The sequence below is a fragment of the Girardinichthys multiradiatus genome, chromosome 23 (assembly GCF_021462225.1).
Source record: "Girardinichthys multiradiatus isolate DD_20200921_A chromosome 23, DD_fGirMul_XY1, whole genome shotgun sequence".
NCBI lineage: Eukaryota > Metazoa > Chordata > Actinopteri > Cyprinodontiformes > Goodeidae > Girardinichthys > Girardinichthys multiradiatus.
In genome coordinates, this window is record NC_061815.1 from 36,904,608 (window position 1) to 36,925,477 (window position 20,870).

Here is a 20,870-nt window from a genome sequence, read left to right on the forward strand (position 1 = left end):
ATATTATAACCCATCTTGTGGTTTAATATGTGGACAGCAAATTTGGGCTGAACAATATATTGCGAATATCAGTGTGCAGTATTCATATTGGAAACAGCTGGAGTGCAATAATCATTAGCTAGTATATTCAAAGTGGGATGAACTTGCTCATGACATTCTAATGAAATATTTAGCTAGTTGGACGGAGTCTCACTGCACCTGATGCTCATAGCGGACACAAGTGAAAGGATGTCACAACATTTTCAAAATTTGTCAGATACAAATAAAAAAATCTGAAAAGTGTCCTATGCATTTCTATTCTGCAATCACTTGAATCAACACATTGTAGAATCACATTTTGTTGTGATTCCAGCTGGAAATTACTTAGAGTATTATTTAGAGCATTGATGATGGTAGAGTCTGACCATTGTGCTAAGCCTTCTCCAGCACATCCCAAAGATTCTCAATGGGGTTAAGGTCTGGACTCTGTGGTGGGCAATCCATGTGTGAGAATGATGTGTCATGCTCCCTGAACCACTCTTTCACAATTGGAGCCCGATAGATCCTGGCATTGTCATCTTGGAATATGCCCGTGCCATCAGTGAAGAAAAAATCCATTGATGGAATAACCTGGTCATTCAGTGTATTCAGGTAGTCAGGTGACCTCATTCTTTGAACATATACTGTTGCTGAACCCAGACCTGACCAACTGCCCCCGCAGGCTTGCACAGTAGGCGCTAGGCACGATGGGTGCATCACTTCACCTGCCTTTCTTCTTACCTTGATGCGCCCATCACTCTGGAACAGGGTAAATCTGGACTCATCAGACCATATAACCTTCTCCCATTGCTCCAGAGTCCAATGTTTATGCTTCCTAGCAAATTTAAGCCTTTCTTCCCGGTTAGCCTCACTGATTAGTGGTTTTCTTAAGGCTACAAAGCGGTTCAGTCCCAGTCCCTTGAGTTCCCTTCACATTGTGCTTGTGGATGCTCTTAATTTCACTATTGAACACAGCTCGGAGTTCTACTGTTGTTTTTCTACGATTTGATTTCACCAAACTTTTAAGTGATCGGCGATCACGATCATTCAGGATTTTTTTCTTGGCCACATTTCTTCCTCGAAGACGATGGGTCCCCATTATCCTTCCAGTTTTTAATAATGCATTGGACCGTTCTTAACCCAATTTTGGTATTTTCTGCAATGTCTTTAGATGTTTTCCCTGCTTGATGCATGCCAATGATTTGACCCTTCTGAAACAGACTGACATCTTTTCCACGACCACGGGAGGTATCTTTCAACGTGACACTTTAAGAAATGAGAAGCAACCCGTTGCACCAGTTGGGGTTAAATAACTTGTTGCCAGCTGAAACATAATCGCCCATGGAGTAATTATCTAATGGGAGTCAATAGTTAAATCCAGGTGGCGACTTTTTTTTTTTGGCCAGGCAGTGTGTCTCTGGCTATATATTCAGGGTTGTTGCCCTGCTGTAAGTCGAATCTCAAGTATTTTGCTGCCTAGGATTGTCCTAAATTCAGCGCCATTTGTCTTTCCATCAACTCTGACGAGCTTCCTCGTCCCTGTTGAAGAAGAGCATTCCCACACCATGATGCTGCCACTCCCAAAACATTTCACCATGAGGATGGTGTTTTCAGGTGGATGTGCAGTGTTAGTTTTTCACCAAACTGCCTTTTCCATACAGGCCAACAGATTTTTTCCTCATCTGTGCACCTTCTTCCACATGTTTTCCAACTTTTCCACAACATTATCTTTGACCTGACTTGTGTGCTCCTTGGTCTTCTTGATGTTGTTGAGGATCAAAATATAAACGCATGCTACACTTTTTAGATTTTTATTTATAAAACTCTATGGAAACCTTGCAGCATTTTCCTTCCACTTCACCTATTTCTGTTACTTTGCATTGGTCAATCACATAAAATCACAGTGAAATGTGTGGTAACGGGAGAAAATTCAAGAGGTATGAGTGCTTTTGCAAGGCAATGTGGTTTCCCTCGTGTCAGGATGATCTAACACCACTAGTTACCACTTAAAAGATGGAGTTAAACACACTTTTAGGCTCTCACACTCTCACGAGCTTTAGAAACTAGTCTTAATTGCATGATCAAAGACGAAAAGCTTCTGATGATGGTTGGCTTTTCCCACTAAGACTGTTTGTGTGTTAGGTTAGTGTGGAAAATCTGACTGCCATTAACTGACATCAGTTCTTAAATGCCAATAATAAACCAGTAGCATGTGCTATAAATTGTGACTTCTTTGTGTGGGATTTTTAAATCTTGAGGCGTTACCATCTAAAATACAGTATCTCAGAAGCTGTTTTTCTGTTCTGATACATCATAAAATAGATTTCCTTATAGATGGGTTTGTTTCCTGAATATTTTCCTTTTGTTCAGAAAGTTTTGTTTTCTAAATAAGTGACAAACCACATACAGGTCCTTCTCAAAATATTAGCATATTGTGATAAAGTTAATTATTTTCCATAATGCAATGATGAAAATTTAACATTCATATATTTTAGATTCATTGCACACTAACTGAAATATTTCAGGTCTTTTATTGTCTTAATATGGATGATTTTGGCATACAGCTCATGAAAACCCAAAATTCCTATCTCACAAAATTAGCATATCATTAAAAGGGTCTCTAAACGAGCTATGAACCTAATCATCTGAATCAACGAGTTAACTCTAAACACCTGCAAAAGATTCCTGAGGCCTTTAAAACTCCCAGCCTGGTTCATCACTCAAAACCCCAATCATGGGTAAGACTGCCGACCTGACTGCTGTCCAGAAGGCCACTATTGACACCCTCAAGCAAGAGGGTAAGACACAGAAAGAAATTTCTGAACGAATAGGCTGTTCCCAGAGTGCTGTATCAAGGCACCTCAGTGGGAAGTCTGTGGGAAGGAAAAAGTGTGGCAGAAAACGCTGCACAACGAGAAGAGGTGACCGGACCCTGAGGAAGATTGTGGAGAAGGGCCGATTCCAGACTTTGGGGGACCTGCGGAAGCAGTGGACTGAGTCTGGAGTAGAAACATCCAGAGCCACCGTGCACAGGCATGTGCAGGAAATGGGCTACAGGTGCCGCATTCCCCAGGTCAAGCCACTTTTGAACCAGAAACAGCGGCAGAAGCACCTGACCTGGGCTACAGAGAAGCAGCACTGGACTGTTGCTCAGTGGTCCAAAGTACTTTTTTCGGTTGAAAGCAAATTCTGCGTGTCATTCGGAAATCAAGGTGCCAGAGTCTGGAGGAAGACTGGGGAGAAGGAAATGCCAAAATGCCAGAAGTCCAGTGTCAAGTACCCACAGTCAGTGATGGTCTGGGGTGCCGTGTCAGCTGCTGGTGTTGGTCCACTGTGTTTTATCAAGGGCAGGGTCAATGCAGCTAGCTATCAGGAGATTTTGGAGCACTTCATGCTTCCATCTGCTGAAAAGCTTTATGGAGATGAAGATTTCATTTTTCAGCACGACCTGGCACCTGCTCACAGTGCCAAAACCACTGGTAAATGGTTTACTGACCATAGTATCACTGTGCTCAATTGGCCTGCCAACTCTCCTGACCTGAACCCCATAGAGAATCTGTGGGATATTGTGAAGAGAACGTTGAGAGACTCACGACCCAACACTCTGGATGAGCTAAAGGCCGCTATCGAAGCATCCTGGGCCTCCATAAGACCTCAGCAGTGCCACAGGCTGATTGCCTCCATGCCACGCCGCATTGAAGCAGTCATTTCTGCCAAAGGATTCCTGACCAAGTATTGAGTGCATAACTATACATGATTATTTGAAGGTTGACGTTTTTTGTATTAAAAACACTTTTCTTTTATTGGTCAGATGAAATATGCTAATTATGTGAGATAGGAATTTTGGGTTTTCATGAGCTGTATGCCACAATCATCCGTATTAAGACAATAAAAGACCTGAAATATTTCAGTTAGTGTGCAATGAATCTAAAATATATGAATGTTAAATTTTCATCGTTACATTATGGAAAATAATGAACTTTATCACAATATGCTAATATTTTGAGAAGGACCTGTAGCTGTCTATCAGTTCTGATAAGTATACAACACTATGGAATTCACGACAATATTAATAAAGGTTTTACATTTATACCACCAGTTATGGATCCTCTGTCAATCTATTTGTTTAACAAGCAATTAATTAACCTTGTCTGTGACTGCATTAAGCCATTTAAGTTCTGTGGGAAAGTTCTGTTTCACCATCTCCACATCAGATACTGGTCTTCAGTTATGGAGGTAATGAAATAATATTTTTTAAAATATCAGTCATGTCATAGCATGTTGAATGTGCCACTCAAAGCATCTCACTGCTGGGGGCACATCAGTGTGGGCTGCATGTCTATGATCGCCACAGCCCCCATGGTGCAGATGGACTGCAGACTTTTAGAGTCCCTACTGATGTAACAAGGCCTTACAAAATACAGTCTTGCTATCGTAACTCCAGATCGCTACCCTTAGGGAAAAGTTCTCTCATTTTAATGCTGCTTCTGAAGTCCCCACTGTGGAATCAGAGGAGGGGTTCAGATTCCAGGGCAAAATTATAATCATCCTCAAAAGTATTCCAACACTTGCTTATGCTGCAGTCTCCATCAATTCATCTGATCATGCACAAACATTCAGTCTGCATCCATGCCTAGACTGAGTCCATCCAGGGCTTCAGTGGGTCAGTTGAGGTTATTTCTTTAAATGTTTGGCCAGCTGTAAATTTGCATTATTGTGTAATTTAACTGTTGATAGGAGCTTGTTTGGCAGTAGTGACTTTTCTGTTTCTGAATACTCTGCTGTTACCGACAAAAAGTTTCAGTTTGTCTGTGAGTGTGGCATAAAAGTTGGATGTTGGGTGACTTTCTGAAAAGAGCCAGGGTTGCCCAAGTCAAGTCCTTAAGAGCTACCATCCTGCAACTTTTAGATGCTTCACTTCTCTGAATCAAATGAATGTCTTGCTACCAGGCCCCTGCAGAGCTGAATGACTGAATGCTGATGAGGGCATTCAGCCGATTGATTCAGGTTTGTTGGAGAAGGGATGCATCCAGAGGGTGACAGATATAGAACATCTCGTACTGTTCTTTGGTGTTTTAGTTTCTCAGCTAGCAAATGTCTAATGACACACTTGTGGTTTGCTTATAGACCCTATTTAAATATGAGTATAATATCTATTCTGGGTGATCTGATCGGTGTGAAAGCACTCACATCGGCTGGAGGAAGACTTTGCTTAGACCACCTTGAGATGTGATTTTGGACACTTTCATCTGCATTAATATTGTGAAAACTAGAACTGCAACTAACGATTATTTAAGTCAGACATTCTATTGACTCTTCTGACAATTAATCAATTAATGGGTTAAAAAATTGGCACATTCTGTAGATTCTGTAGATTTGTCATTTATTTACTTAAGCTTATTTTACGAGTGGTATTAATAGATGAAAGAGAAAATGCAATGAAACAAACAAATAATTCAATTCCTTTTTAAAAAAATCATTTCATCATCATCAAACCTTTTTTTTTTTTGCTTAAAATGCAATAACACAGCATGTCATTAGTGTACACCTAAACATTTGTAGCACAGGATGCATCTGCAGCTAAATCAAAGCGTTCTAACATCAACATGCCAAAAGCTCAGCCCTTTCTGGTTGACTTGACATCAGGACAGTGCTATCTGCCTCTGCAGTCAAAATGGTCCCAGACAAAAAAGTGCATAAAGGGTCACCTACTGCATTCTGGATTTTTAAAAAGATTTTTTTTAACAAAAAAAACCATTATGTTCTGGAAATGAAATAGAACCCTTATAGTAGTAATTGAATTACTTGAATTATTCAAGGACGTCTGCAACAGGATGCCAGTTTGTACCCATTTTTGGGAGGTTTTGATTGAAATGATGAAAAAGCATAAAATCAGGAAGAGTTTTGAGTGTTCAACCTCTGTTATGGAACATTCTGGATCTGAAAATGTTTTAAGCCTTTTCAAAATCTCACAGTTATAGTAAGGATCTAAATTTGCTAGGTAGTACCCGCAGAAGCTAGTTTTACAGTTTGGAAATCAAACAAATTGTGCTAATTGCCATTATAAAAAAGTAGTAAGCTCCAAATATTTTAGTCTATGTATAGAGAAGCTATCTCTCACACACACAGTGGGGTTTTTAATGCTGTTTAACGCTGATCTTAACGAGAAATTACAGTCATTGAAAATCAATATTGTCAGACAAACCGGAGATCTGAAGTTGGTCACAAATTTTGTTCCTGTGCTTTGCTCGAAACAGTATTTCAAACATTAGTTTGTGCATTTATTCAATTAAAAACACCATATTATCACAAAAAAAAACAAAGAAAACTGAAAGAAATGTGCTGCTGAGCAAGAAATGTTTTAGTAAAGGTACAAATAATCCATTACACAATACATGCAAAACACTTAACTATAAAGAAATCTGCGTTTATGATAATAATGTAAAACTGAGCTTCTTTAACATTGATTGGAAAATTGACCCTAGCTTTATATAAAGCAGTTAAAGGGGCATTTTCTTTTACCAGTCTTTTGTTATGATGTGGAACAAAGTTTTACAGGTACCAGAAGATGAGGCTGGCAAATAATGAAGTTTAAAAATGAACACAGGTTACATTTAGAACTGGTGGTTGTAAATGATCAAACCTTGAACCAAATGCCGGTATTTTACAGAACTTCTTTTTGCAAAGCAAATAACCTATGATTATAGGAACTATAAGAAGCACACCATGCAAAAAACAGGCTTAGTTGCCAGTTGAAGAAAATTGAAAATGTCTGTGGGAATTTTTTATCAACTAAGTTGAGTTTGTGCTACTGCAGTAAAAAGTCTTTGTTTAAATCCTTGGTGATAAACAAAACAACAATTTTTTTGGGATTATATTAATCTATGGCTTGTTTTGGAGTTGATTGCACCCGATATAGTCACTTAACAATCACATAGAATAAATCTGATCTGTAGTTGTGTGTTTTCTCAATTTTACCAATTGCTTAGTCTTAAATTTGGTCAAAAATTACTGATGGGTTCCAGCAAGCTTTTGGGTGACACTGAGCTCTTTGAAGCCACAAACCAGTTCTGCTCCTATTCATCTCCTATTTCGTGTTTTGAGTTTTGGGGTTTTTGGGGCAAGTCACTCCCAAAAAGTGCAACTCATATGAATCTGAAACATGTGAACTATTAATGAAATATTGGTTACTTTTTGCTTGTAAAAGTTGGTAACATTAATCTGGTCATTCAGATTGCCTGACCAGTCATGCCTAAACTGTCTGCTTCTTTCCTGAATCAGCCATGTTAATGCAAGGTCTGAACAGACACATTGTGTGACTATGCAACTAACTGACAAATACGTCTGAATACTTGTGGAGACGTACAACAGGTGTGAAAACAATTGTAACTGCATAACTGAAGATGCATGATGACACCACAGTGAAAAGGGCAGTAGTACTGACCAATTTTTGTGTACATGACAGCGGCCTGTATTTTCTCTGAAAACGGCTAGAAAACTTGTTGCAGAGTGTAAGGTTTTGAATACGTCCTGGTCTCCGTTTGCATGTAGACAGGAAAACTGAATTTTAAAGCATGGGGAAGCCCTGGCACATGTGCAGTATGACTTTATTCAGTAGAAATTAATGCACACAATATAAAGGATGCTGACCAGTTTAAAACACACAGATGAAGAAGATGTTATCAACAATAAGAATGGCGGTTTGCAGAGTGCTGTTTGTGCAGAAACGAAAAAACAACCCAGTTTTCAATGGATCGTCGTCATGTAGACAGGGCCTTAGGCTATGAATTCATCTTGGCTTTTTTCTTTTACTCTTTTAACGTTTTGCTGCTGTGTATCAGACTGGGCTGTTCTTAATAACTGGTTTGCAGGAGTAAAGTCACGATGAAGGAAAGCATGACGATAAGACGTGGCAGACGGGAAATCCCAGACTGGACTGAAGTTGCATGTTCTCCCAGAGCTAGGGTGTTGTTTCCAGAAACTGTGATGAAAGCCTGCAGTGAATCTCCTGCCTCACAAGTTTTAAATGACTTCCCCACCTAAAATACTTTCTGAGCAGCTTGTGTAAGATGAGCAGTTTTGGTTTCTGAAGGTAGTCTCATGGCCAGACATGTCCCCTGTTGCTCAATCCTCCTAAAGTCTAAAGTGTACTTGTTTGCGAAACTCTCAGCAGAGCTCTGAATTTAGAGAGGAAGTGATTATTCATCCCTGGGAGGAGCCCTAATTTGTCCTCTTCTGTTTATCCTCACTTCATGCGGCCTCTTTCTGAGTCATAGTTTGCTTGCAGAAATGTGAAAGTAATGTAAAAAAATTTTTAATATAGCAAATATGAATGATTCTGTCTTATTACATGATATGGTAACACGGATAGTAGTTTAGTCTGATTAAAATAATCAAGATATATCCAAAAGGTTATGGGTCACATACTAAAAATGCCATTTTTAGACTCAAGAATTGGTTCATATCTATCATCACACACTCATTTTTACCTGAAGCAAAGTCAAAACCAGCCCTTAAAGGAGAAACTCTCCTTTAAGGAGAGATGTTTATTCAACAAGTCAGTCTGCAGGATTACATCACAGCATCACCATTTGGGTTACGAGGACCACGTTGCATAGGCTCAGCCAAGGACACTTAAACAACTCTACAGTGTTTTGAGATAAACCCCAAAACATGCCACTGGTTTCAAGCTGTTTGTCTCCATAATACCCTTTCTGTGATAACATCTTTCTGCGCTATTCATTAGAGCAGAAAGATGGAAGGAGATCTTTAATAGAAATTAAGTCGTGCTCGTTTGGCATAAAGGGAGAAATACTTTCTGTGCACGCCAGAGTAAAAGATAACCTCAGAGTACAAAGTGAGAGAGGAAACCTCCCACTCTGTCAAAAACAATTGGACTGTATATTTTTTACTGTGTAGGATTGTGCATGCTTGCAGCCTACAACATCAGTCAAGAAAACAGACACTGGATCTGTTTTTATGAGTTTTATATAGGGCAAATAAAACAATACTGATGACCTTTCACAGCTTGTTAAATCTAGTCTCAAATCCTCCAGCATCTGTGTCTGCTTAGGCATATGTATTAATTTACTATGCTGTTAGTTAGAAGATTGGTATTTTCTGATATGCAGTCTTATCAAATGATGTGTTTATATGCCAGCTAATGTTTTGTCACTGTACACATGTAGCCATTTACTTATTAAAGCAATTAATGATAAATATGTATTTAAACACTGTTTAAAACGTCATTTAAAACTCATATTTTTTTGTAACAAATGAAATAAAATAATTAATCAAACTGTATTACATGCAATTGTGTATTCTGGATAGTGCGCAGAGCAGATGAATTCAAAACCCTTGAACTTTTCGACATTTCAACCAAATTCAATGTATCCTATTGGGATTTTATGTGATAGATGGAATCTGCCTTCAAAAGTCACCTGGATTGTAATGGGAATCCCCCTATGTGTAATTTAATCTCAGCTAAAAACAATTGCTCTGTGAAGGGATTTGTTGGAGAACACTAGTGAACAAACAGCATCTTGTAGACTTGGAATGAGTAGAGCAGGGTTAAGTTAGAAAACAGCTCACAGAGCTCTGTTAAATCCATCATCCGAAATGGGAACTGCATCCTTTGCAAGACCTGGTTATCCACCTAAACTGCCAGACCAGGCTAGGAGAGCATTAATTCCCACAGCTCAGGTGGGAGAATCTGTTGGTAAGACAACCATTTGTCATGAACTCCACAAATATGGTCTGTTTGGGAGGTTGACAAGAAGAGAGCCAGAAAGTTCCATTGAAGCTTTCCACAAGCCATGCAGTGGACACAGCCAACATGTAGAAGAAGGTGCTCTAGCCAGCTGAGAGCAAAATGAATGCTTTTGGCCTACATATGAAGCACAGCGTGTGGCACTAAACTCACACTGAACATCACCCGGGAAACTCCATCCCTACAATGAAACGCGGTGGTGGCAGCATCATGCTATGGGGTTGCTTTTTCTTCAGCAGGGAAAGGGAAGCTGGTCAGAGCTGATTCGGGGACAGGTGGAGCTAAACCTTTTAGAAGCTGCAAAAGACTTAAGATTGGAAAGGAGGTTCACCTTTCAGCAGTAGAATGGCCCAAAGTCCAGAGCTAAATCAAATTGAGGATATGAGGCAAGACCTTTATGTTTGACGTTTACAGATGTTCTCTATCCAATCTGACTGAACTTGAGCTATTTTGCACAGAGAAACAGGGGGAATTTCAGGGTGTATGTGCGTAAAGCTTCTTGCGACACACCCCAAAAGACTCCGAGCTGTAATCACAGCAAAAGGAGTTTCTATGAAGTGTCATCTTAGAGGAGCTGAATACAAATAAACGCCACACTTCTCAGATTTTATTTTGTAAAAAATGGCAAAATCCACATGCCATTTTCATCACATAAATTCACAAAAACTGAATGTGACAAACTGTGGAAAACTTAAGGGTGCGAATACTTTGGCTACAACAACATTTAATTTCCCTTTGGGATTAATAAAGTATATTTGAATTTGAAGTTGAATTTAGCAAGGCACTGCTGTGGGTTTAGACATAAGAGGCGCAGAACTGCATTTTTAATGCGGTGTTTTTGATATGCAAATTAGCCATGTGATTTGTTTCTTCATGATGAATCACCATGTGGAGTTTTCCATCTGGCAGAGCATGCTGACTGGTGAAAAGTGCAAACACAACTGAGAAATTCTTGACATACTTTGATATCATGTTCCAAGCATTGTGGTAACACTGTGGCAGCTGTCTGTGGATAGTTTGTGGCAGCCATCTTTGACAAGTATACATTTCGACAGTTTGTAAAGTATCTCATCCACACTGATGATTTATTCAACCAGAATAATCTCTGGTAAGATCAATCTGTACTTCTGCAGAGATTTTGAAAACAGTTTAGATTTGCTGGCAGTGGGTGGGATGGTTGGCCAGTGGGGCTTTGGTTCAGGTTATGAAGTCGTGCTTATCAAAACAGACAACCTGTTGACATTTAAAATGTAGAACGATCTGTGAAATCACTTTGCACGGAAAATAATGACAGATGCACGTTTTCTTTCCGTTTCTTTTCAATGGGTTGCTTATCGCTACAGGATATGTCCCCAAAATATCTTCTTATATTATTGACAATATTTAAGGTATGTTTAATTTAGGATCTCAAGGTTTTATCTAAAATGTTTCAAAATGTGTCTTTTTGTTCTTTGGCAGATCACAAGTGGTAAACATGTTGTTAAGAATATACATTTTGAAAACTTTACTTGAAGTCAAGGCAAACCTGTTTGTAATTTTAGAAGCAATTTAACATTCTAAATATTAAAAAAACAACTAAATGTAATTAATGCTGCAAGAAGACTGTACTTATGATGGCTAATGAAGCTAGATCTACTTATGCAGAAAAGCACATGTGGGTTTCTGCTCAATTGGACATTTCTAAATGAGTAGAAAACCTTGCTGAGGGAATGTGGTGGTGAGAACTATACCTTTAAAGATTATTAAGATCCTCAAAATAAGAGGGAAAACATGTCTCACTATTTGAGAAAACGAGGATCGCACAATATTTGCTGAAGATTTGTTACAAAGATACAAGATGTATTGACAGTACCATTAGGAGCAGTAATTTGACTGTGCTGCTGTCTTTTCTTTGTGGGAAATAAGTGAAAGTTGTGTACAAAAGTACTTAAATAAAGTTGATGGTTGTTTTTTTAACCCCTGCGCTCTGCATGATTCAGATGTGTCTCTGCTGCTACACAGCTGATTTCAGTGATTGAATTACCTCCTCAGCATGATATCAAGTTCAGCAGAAGGCGGCTAATTAGCCATCAGTTTAAATCAGGTGTGATGGAGCAGGCTGGCATTAAAACACGCAGGGCAGTGGGTCCTGAGGAGTAGCCACAGAACGCTGGTACAGAAAGTTTCTGTAGATGTTTGTGAAAAGAAAGTTACTGTACAGAACAACCTGTTTTTATGGCAGCTTGCCAGTGTGCAGACTATCACATAGGAGCTTCATCATGAAGACGCAGACAGCTTTGACCAGTCACAATACATGTTTCAGAGGTTAGTAACTCCTCGAATTTTATTAAAACTAAAATGTAAAAATATTTTTGTTGACAGAAGCGTGTCATTTGTTTTAGTTCTTCTAGCCTATTAGACCAGTCACTGTTCTTTAAAGTCCTTTCACTGCTACACTTGTGCATATTTGAGGTCCTTACAACTCATTTTATCTCCTGCATCAGTAGATATTGTTATTGTGTACTAGTACATAAATGTCTAAGGGGACAATATTAGTCCAGTCATAAGTACACAGATTTAAAAATACCCCAAGTTCCCCATTTAACAACATATTCCTACTGTGAACAGCTGCGTGTCCGACTGAGATTTGCTCACATTTACCATAATAAAGAAAATAACAGAGAGAAGTGAAGTACATGCTTTATTGAGCAATCTGTGCAAATGACTATATACATGATTTTCAAATAAATCAGGCCACAAGCTCAAGCAATGTAACCAAAAACACAATTCCTAGCCTGGGGCAATTGGGAAAAGCAGGAAGCGGTACTTCTTTCTCTGTGGCACTGGCAAACAATTGGTGTTAAATGATGACTGTAGTGGTGAGGCTTTTCATCATGCACCATTTTATTTGTTCATCCACAAACAAACCTCAGAACAGAAACATTTTTCAGTCATCCCCTGTTGTCGGGACACACGTGGATGATGAGCATCCTTGTAGAGGGATGCCCCTGACAGGAAAATAACATATGATCTCTGTCAATTTAAAGTGAAAGTGCAAAACCTATGTTTATTCTCTAATAAAGAAGTGCAGCATATGATCATTTCTTAGTTTCATTTTCATTTAAACTATGCACTTAAGTTACAATTACTTACATTTTTTGCCGATGGACCCCTCTCTTAGCCTCTGTGAAATAAAGGACAGTCTGGTGTTCTAGTAACTTTGTGATGCTTCTCGCCATTTAAACGGGCATATATTATTATTTTAACAACTTTTCCTTTTCATTTGTGTTTAGGCGTAAAACTCACCACAGTTTCTATAATAATTTCTATGTCTGAAATTAAGAAATATGTGAAAAAGCAAAAGACAGCCAAACTTGCTAAACAGTAGTGACGTATCTGAAACGGTGAACACAGACATCAGTGCATAACACTGATTCCACCCAACCCAGAAGTAGTGATGCGTGCAAGGTGTGCAGCTCCAAATCTGAGTTCATAAAATGAAGATTAATGTGTGGATTTATCCACTGAGGAGAAGGAATTCAGGAAAAATGTTGTTTGAGTTTTGTTGCTTGGAGACCTAACAAGCTGGCATCCTTACCATTTCACCACAAGTTGCACATATAATGGTTGGAAGAGTTTTAAAGTACTCAGAAAACATCTGTAGTTACACGTCTCCTTCACTGGGTTCAGATATACGTCTGTAGTAGTGCCAGCGAATACAGACATTTATCTTTGTTATTGCTCTATATGGGGAGGGCAACTGTCCCTTTAACACCCAGAGAGCCCTTCAAACTGCTTTTTGTAATATTTTGTCACAGCTATGGTAAAATAGCTTTTTCCCTTTTTCATTGGATTGTTATGGTACAACATATATCCCTTTGAGGTTTTCTTTTGAACTTTTAAAAATATTATAATTATTCCTTATCAATAAAATCAGGGGTTTTAAACAATAAAATCCTTTGTTTTTAGATTAAACCAATAAGGATATGTTTGGTGAGTTTTGCAATAGTGCAGATATATTTGAGTTAAACGCATTAGACATCTGGAAACTAACAGCACAATGTTCTGCACAATTTAGCAATTTTATCTGATCTGTCAAATAGCGGAAAGTTAGAAATCAGGGTTCAACTTTTGATAATTGACAAATGATGGTTTTACGACACACCCAAGCATGTTTCACCAAAGAAAAATTACTTTTAAGTTCAGACAAACTCAAAAGTATGAAACTGCCATTTTTAAGTTGGAATAACATGAGCAAGGCAATGAGTTCTCTTAAAACTTACGACAGTTTTGACAGCATCACATTGTGAATCATATTTAATGGATTACTGTGGTAGTTCTGTTGCAGGCTGCAGCATTTGAAGATTTCAGCGCTTTGATATACAAGTTTCAGAGAAGCCCGAGGGGATCATTTTAAGTTTTGTTAGCATGTGGGTATCACAAGTTGTCAGCTTCATGCTGGTCTTTGTTGCCTCATTGCTGTTTGGTCAGTCTTGTGATGCAGTCAAACTTCCCATGTAGTAGTTTGGTATTTTATTATGTGCTATTCAGTAAACATAGAGACAACAGTGTTAGAAAGATGTGTGAAAACCAGCAGGAAATGGACCACATTTCACTGCTATAATGGCATCCAGGAAGTGGGAGACAGGAAGTGACTCGAACTGCTTCTGTAGCACAGTGCAGGAAACCCAAAGTTTCACTGGTTGAACTGAACCCTCTGGAATATGTCTTGTTTGTGTATAGCATTGGTTGGACCCTAAGATAAGAAGGACATTTAATAAGCTGCTTTAGACATTGGTTGTGTATTAGTAAAGAAAAGAGCTTTCAATGTTGCTAGATACGAATAATACTTTCAAGGTGGTCATAGTTGCACCCAGCAGTTTGATGATTGATTGGAGGATGTTTTGACTAAGCTGCTGTAGCTGGATGTTCACCAGGAGGAATGTGTTTTCCCCCATTCTGTCACCTATAGCAAAAGAGTTCTAAGGAGGACATTTTTCCACATCTAAAAATAGTTAAGAATTTCTTTTAATAGTTACGAGTTTTACATTAAAATATATGGCCAAAAACAGCTTTTTGTGGTAGTTGTGATACCTTCTTTGGAATTTTGTAAAACTGCAGATATGTCTTTGTAAACATCGATAGACTGATACAGCTGCATCTCATTAAATTAAAACAAAAAGTTATTCAATTCAAACACATGGAGTGATGTATTTCAAGCATTTATTTATGTTCTAATGATTGACTAACAGTTTATACATATTACATAAGAGCAATAAAACAGATTTTCTTATTGATTACAAATTATGCTACGGCCTAATTAATTATAGGTAGATCTTCTGGCTGTACAGTTGTGCATTGGTCAGTCAATGATACCCTCCACAAGAAGGGTAAGTCACAAAATATAGCCATAAGGGTCTAAAAAAGCTGTCTGTTTCTTAGTGCCGTATCCAAGCATATTATAGGAAAGTTTAGTGGAAGGAAAAAGTGTGGCAGAAATAGAACTACAGCCTTGATTTTGAAGCAAATTGTATTTAAGAGTTTGGGGAGAGTCACATGGTATGGACTGCAGCAAGAGTCAGTGCTTCAAGAGCAACAATACACAGACCTATCCAGGACATGGCCTAGAGCTGTCACATTCCTAGCGTTAAAGTCCGCTCATCCAGAGGCAACATCAGAAATGCCTTTCCTGGGGTTAGGGGAAACAAGAGTGGACTCTTGCCCAAATTTCTTTTTTAGATGAAAGTACTTTTTAGCATTTCATCTAAAAATCTAGATTCCAGAGTTTAGAGGAAGAGTGGAGAGGGACAGAATCCAAGCTGCATGAGGCCCAGTGTAAAGTTCCCACAGCCAGTGATGATTTGTGGAGCCTTGTCATTTGCTGGCGAAGGTCCACTGTGCTTTATCAAATCCAGAGTTGGTGCAGCCATCTACCACATCTACCAAGACCTTTTACAACACTTTATGCTTCCTTGTGCTGAGAGGCTTTATGGAGATGCTGATTTCATTTTCCAGCAGGACGTGGCACCATGCATATATTGCCATAAGTACCAATAACTGTTTCAATGAGCATGGCATCATAGTGCTTAATTGGCCATCAAACTGGCCTGACCTGAAAACCATAGACAATCAAGGGGTTGCTGTCAACAGGAAGATGAGACACCAGACCCCATAATAGAGACAAGCTGTAGACCACTATGAAAGCAACCTGGTTCACCTCAACATAGAGAAAGGCTGATCACCTCCATGCCCAGTCAAAGGAGTCCCAGTCAAGTATTGAGTGTAGATATTGTACAGTACGTACAAATACTTCTCAGCAGACTAACGTTTCTTTATTAAAACTAGTTTTTTCTTGCAATTGGTAGTTCTGTATTATTAGGTCATTGCTGCGATTTTAAAATCAATTCAAAAGTATTGATCCCAAAAGAAAATTAAATAAATCAAAGTTATTACATTGCTGTGGGGCTCATCCAGTGGTATTTTTGTTATCTGGTTATCAAACTGTGTATGCTAAGGTGTCAAATGCATAGAAGGCAATCCAAGAGTGTCACTTTTCTATATCATCATGTCTCCCCACGTGGAAACGGAAAGGCAGATTGAGAAGCAGCTGTATTCTAACAAAATAAAAATAAATGACATTTGTATTTAAACAGTGAGTGAATCGGTGAAGTTGTGGACTTAGTTTGATGCCTGACCCATGCTAAAGGAACTTGTCACAGGCATGTAATGAATAATCATGTTTTAAAACTTTGTAGTAAGGGGAAATTTCATAGGAATATTGACCATCACTGCTTTGTTTTTTCTCAACCTAGGGTAATTTTTACACTCCTCCCTGCCTGGAACCCTTGTAATATAGATTCAGTATCATTAACCACGTGCAGATGAAAAGTTCAATCAGTTTGCAGGTTTTTGCATGTCATTGGTTTTTAAAAACAGTTGGCAAGATATTTGTTTTAGTAATCTGTACAGCATGACACATCGTCCAATGTTGAAGAGTTCAGAAAGTCGACTGCTGTTTTAATGGCTTCATATCTGTTCCACCCAGGGTAACACAGCATTAGGACATTCCTTTCATCAGAAATGGAGATGACCCGAAGGCAGTTCTGTGCTAGTCCTCAGTCACATGGTTGGGTCATCTAGTGTGAAGTCATTCACACTGTGCTGGCTTCTACATCCTTACTCTTTTCAGACGTTGCCATTTTAAGAAACTATAAACAATATCTGTGCCTTGTCTGAAGTACAAGACTCAGTGACCCGTAGCGTTCTAAAGTAAGAGCTGGCATTAAAAACTGAGGCATTTTATGTTAGTAATTTGCCTCATGACTACCAAGTTTTAGAGGATATTGTCTGATGTTTTAGTGATGATTTAGTTTTAATAAAATCCTCAGAACTGTTTTTTTCAGCTAATTAGTTACAGGTACAGTTTCTTGTCTCTCCATTTGTAAAACTGGTTCTCTTGTTTGCTTGTTGCGCTGCCGAATTTGCTCTGCTATATAGCATTTCTATGATTTTTGTTCTGACTGTTGCTCACATTTAATTTCTTTCATTTAAATGCGCCTGACTTGATCCTTTCGTAAATGTGATTCGCAAATGATTAACTCCAATAGCAGAAGGTCTCTTGTTTTGGTGATATCAGGGGTCGGTTTGTTGGGAGTCATCTGGCCGAAACAGGGATCAGATCAAAACTAAATAGTAAAACGGAGTATTCAGATAATAAACGAATTCCATTAAACCAAGATTTGGACATTTTCTAACAATTTAGCTCCATAATCCATGAGAATATTAAGATGTGGACAAAGTCACTCTTTGTGTTTTTGTAGTACATTTATTGTCATCTAGTAGCTCTGGGTCAGTTGGCCAGTTTCCCCCATTTAGCCCGATTTGTACTCATAGTTTTTGCTAATTTGTTTCAACCTTTTTTAACCATTTTGTATTCTTGTACTTAACCGTTGCACGTTAGTTAATTTCTCTTAGTAGTCTTGGTAATTTTGGTGAATGATGGAGATAAACATACACAGAATTGCTAAGATATGTTGAATAATTTAATACTGTTGTTTTCTAGAGTCTTTATATTGCACCATAATGTGGCTCTGATCTGTTTCAGCCAGTTGACCCTTCAGAAGAGTATGAGAGTATGTCACCCCAAAAGAAACCAGACGATGCTGGTAGACGTTTATTGGAGTCGCTGTATCACATTTCCTGACTGTATTCCTGACTGATTAAATTACTTTTCATTGGCTATCAAAGATACAACACTTATATCCAAGCTGGTCTGTCACGTCTCAATACAGTTCTTGTTAAGACCTAAATACACCAAATAATGTTAATGCTTGATACAGTATGTTCATTTAGAGTTTGATAAATGCTACCTCCTTGTTAATTTGTTTTACCGAACAACTAATAAGCAGGAATGTTTTATAGAAAGCTCTAATTCCAGTTTAACCGGCTGAATCAGAGTTTGACAGTTTATACAGCTCATTTCAAACTTGAAAGACTAGAAAGTCAAAGGTTCATGGATACGTAAATCACCCCAACAGCTGATTGTCACTTGTTGCCTTTATTTACACCTAAAATGTCATGTTTGTTCACCTGTGGAGCACAAAAGGAGACTTTAACTACATGCTGACAAACTTGGCCATTGAGGAAAGTTGAGTTTATTAGACAGTTTAACTAGTTTATTCTTATCTAATTCGGTTACATGGGGAGCAATCTGTGCAGCCTGATGCCACTCCCTCAAATTATTTCTAATCGAAGGGATGCTGTTCATCTTATTTGATTACACTCAGAAAATGTGGGTAATTTTCAGTGCTTGAGTAAAATGAGTAAAAAAAAAAAGCTAGACTGACATTTGCTGTATTTTGTTAACTGCAGAGGTTTTGTTTCTTCTCTTCTTAATGGAATCAATATATAACTTTACATAAATAATATTAAATAAATTGACATTGTAAATGGCCTTTTGTTGTCATTGCTTAGACAGTACTTCACAGCACATACACCTGGGTGCTCCTTGGTTAAATGCAGAGTTTAAGGTCTTCTCATTTAAAGTTTTACCAATGAGGATTGAGATGTACCTCATTGGTGTCGTTCAAGTAAAATGTGTGACTTTCTGCAGGTTTGAGTGAACTTGTATCTTTGCTGACTGAGACCTGGTTTCTGCATTTCTAAAAATTGGTGCATAATTGTAAACGGTTTCATAAACTCGGCATTTGGCATATTTTGACCAAAAAATGTCTTGTTATTTCATGTGGAGTCACATAAAGTTTGGGCGATAGAGGAAATAAGAAGATATGGTTGTCTTTTTGGCGAGGAAGGGTTAGCTTTGAGGAATTTAATTAACTGGAGCTTTTTTTCTTGTTGGGTTGAACAACTGAAGTTTACTTTTCATTGTTAAAGGCTTATTTTAGAAATGTGAAATTTTCTTAATTTCTTCCAGCTGATACCATCTGTAAATGTTTCTGCCTTAAAATTACTTCTGAGTGTTGCGAAAGTATAATGTTCAGTCCCTGAATAAAGCCGCTGTTTTAACTGGGTAGTGATTGCCAAATCCTGACAGCTGTGGTTGCATCAGAGGTCCTCACTGCCAACAGTAGTTAGTGCTGTGGAAAAGTATATTCGTCCTTGCAGATTTCTTTTTTTTCTTTTTTTTGTTTAAAGACGACCAGAGTAAATACATAAATGACATTTTTCACATGATGGTTTCATTTTAGGAGCAAAAAGCTAGCCAAACCAACACGGCCCTATGTGAAAAAGTAACTGCTCCACTAAATTACGAAACAACTATAATCAACTGCATTTTTTAAGTTGTGTTCATTTTCACTGGCCACATCCAGGCCTGATTGCTACAAGACCTGTGGATTTAAATAACTTGAATAGAACCTTTCCGACAACATGAAGTTAAATAATCTCAAAAATCAACACTTGATGACCTCATCTAAAGAAATTTGGGACAGCAACGAACCACAGGAAAGCCGTTATCCACAAATGGAAAATAAATTTTAAAAACCTACAGCAGTGGTACATATTTTCAGGAGTGGACGCCCACTGAAATGACTCCAAAATAACCTGAGAAAAGACTGTTTAAGTGGTCTAGTAAAAGTCTGGATGGAGATGCTCTTGCATGACCTTAAACAGGCTGTTTATGCTTAAAATCTAAAGTTTGTATGAATTATGACAAATTAGAATGGCCAAAAATGTCTCCTTAGCAATTTTAGACTCATTGCCAGTTATTGCAGCTATTTATTAGGACGAGGGGGACAACTACTGTTTCACTTCGACCAGGTTGGCTTGGATAGCTTTTTCTTTCTCTCAATATGTGAAATAATCTGAAAACTACATTTTGTATTTCCACTGGTTATTTTTAATATAACAAATTGGTTTCACCTGAAACATTCAAGCATGACAAAAAGAAAAGCAAGAGAAATCTGTAATGGGCAAAATAGTTTTTTTTTACGGCTTTGTATATCCAACTACCCCGTCCTATGGCTTTGACTAATTAAAGTAAAACCTAATTTCCTTCAATTTGTTTTACAAAGGCATTGTGGTCTCTGATTTTTATAGAGATAGTTCCAGTGAGTGAGTTAAATACACCATACAGATGCTCAAGTTAAATTAGCTGAGTGCAGGCAGTTCTGCTTTTTAAAAGCTGTGGAGTTATAGTCACTCTGAAGCAACATTTATCTTCTCTCCGTCTCAGAAGTCAGATTATTACATGCGCCACCTGGTATGGGTTTCTAATAAAACAGAGTAATTCCATGATATGTTTCACATTCAGCTGGAGTTTGTTATGATAATATTAGAAGTTGTTTTGTGAAATGTGCATACTGGTACAGTTTTGTGTGCCCAAATTGGCTTTCAAGATGTGGGATATTGCTTTGTGTTTTCATTTTTGGGGATCTGCACGGACTCATGATCAGATTTGATTAAGGAGGGACCCAGAGCTAATTTGATTAGATTATTTAGTGGAAATATGTTTGGTCATAAACATTTATTATGATGAAAAAGTTTACTTTAATAAGAACGCAAAGCCCAGAGGACATGGAAGCTTAATTGTTAGGTGTTTAATTGCAGTGTTGCGATGCTGCCAAGATAATGGGCAAGGAAAGGC

At 38.2% G+C, this 20,870-nt stretch overlaps 1 protein-coding gene across 5 annotated transcripts in view; it reads left to right on the forward strand.

Annotated features, from left to right (window-relative positions):
* The window catches only part of diaph2 (diaphanous-related formin 2), a 555,642-nt gene that overhangs the window by 1,516 nt on the left and 533,256 nt on the right, over positions 1–20,870 (forward strand). The gene's annotated exons all lie outside the window — the stretch shown is intronic.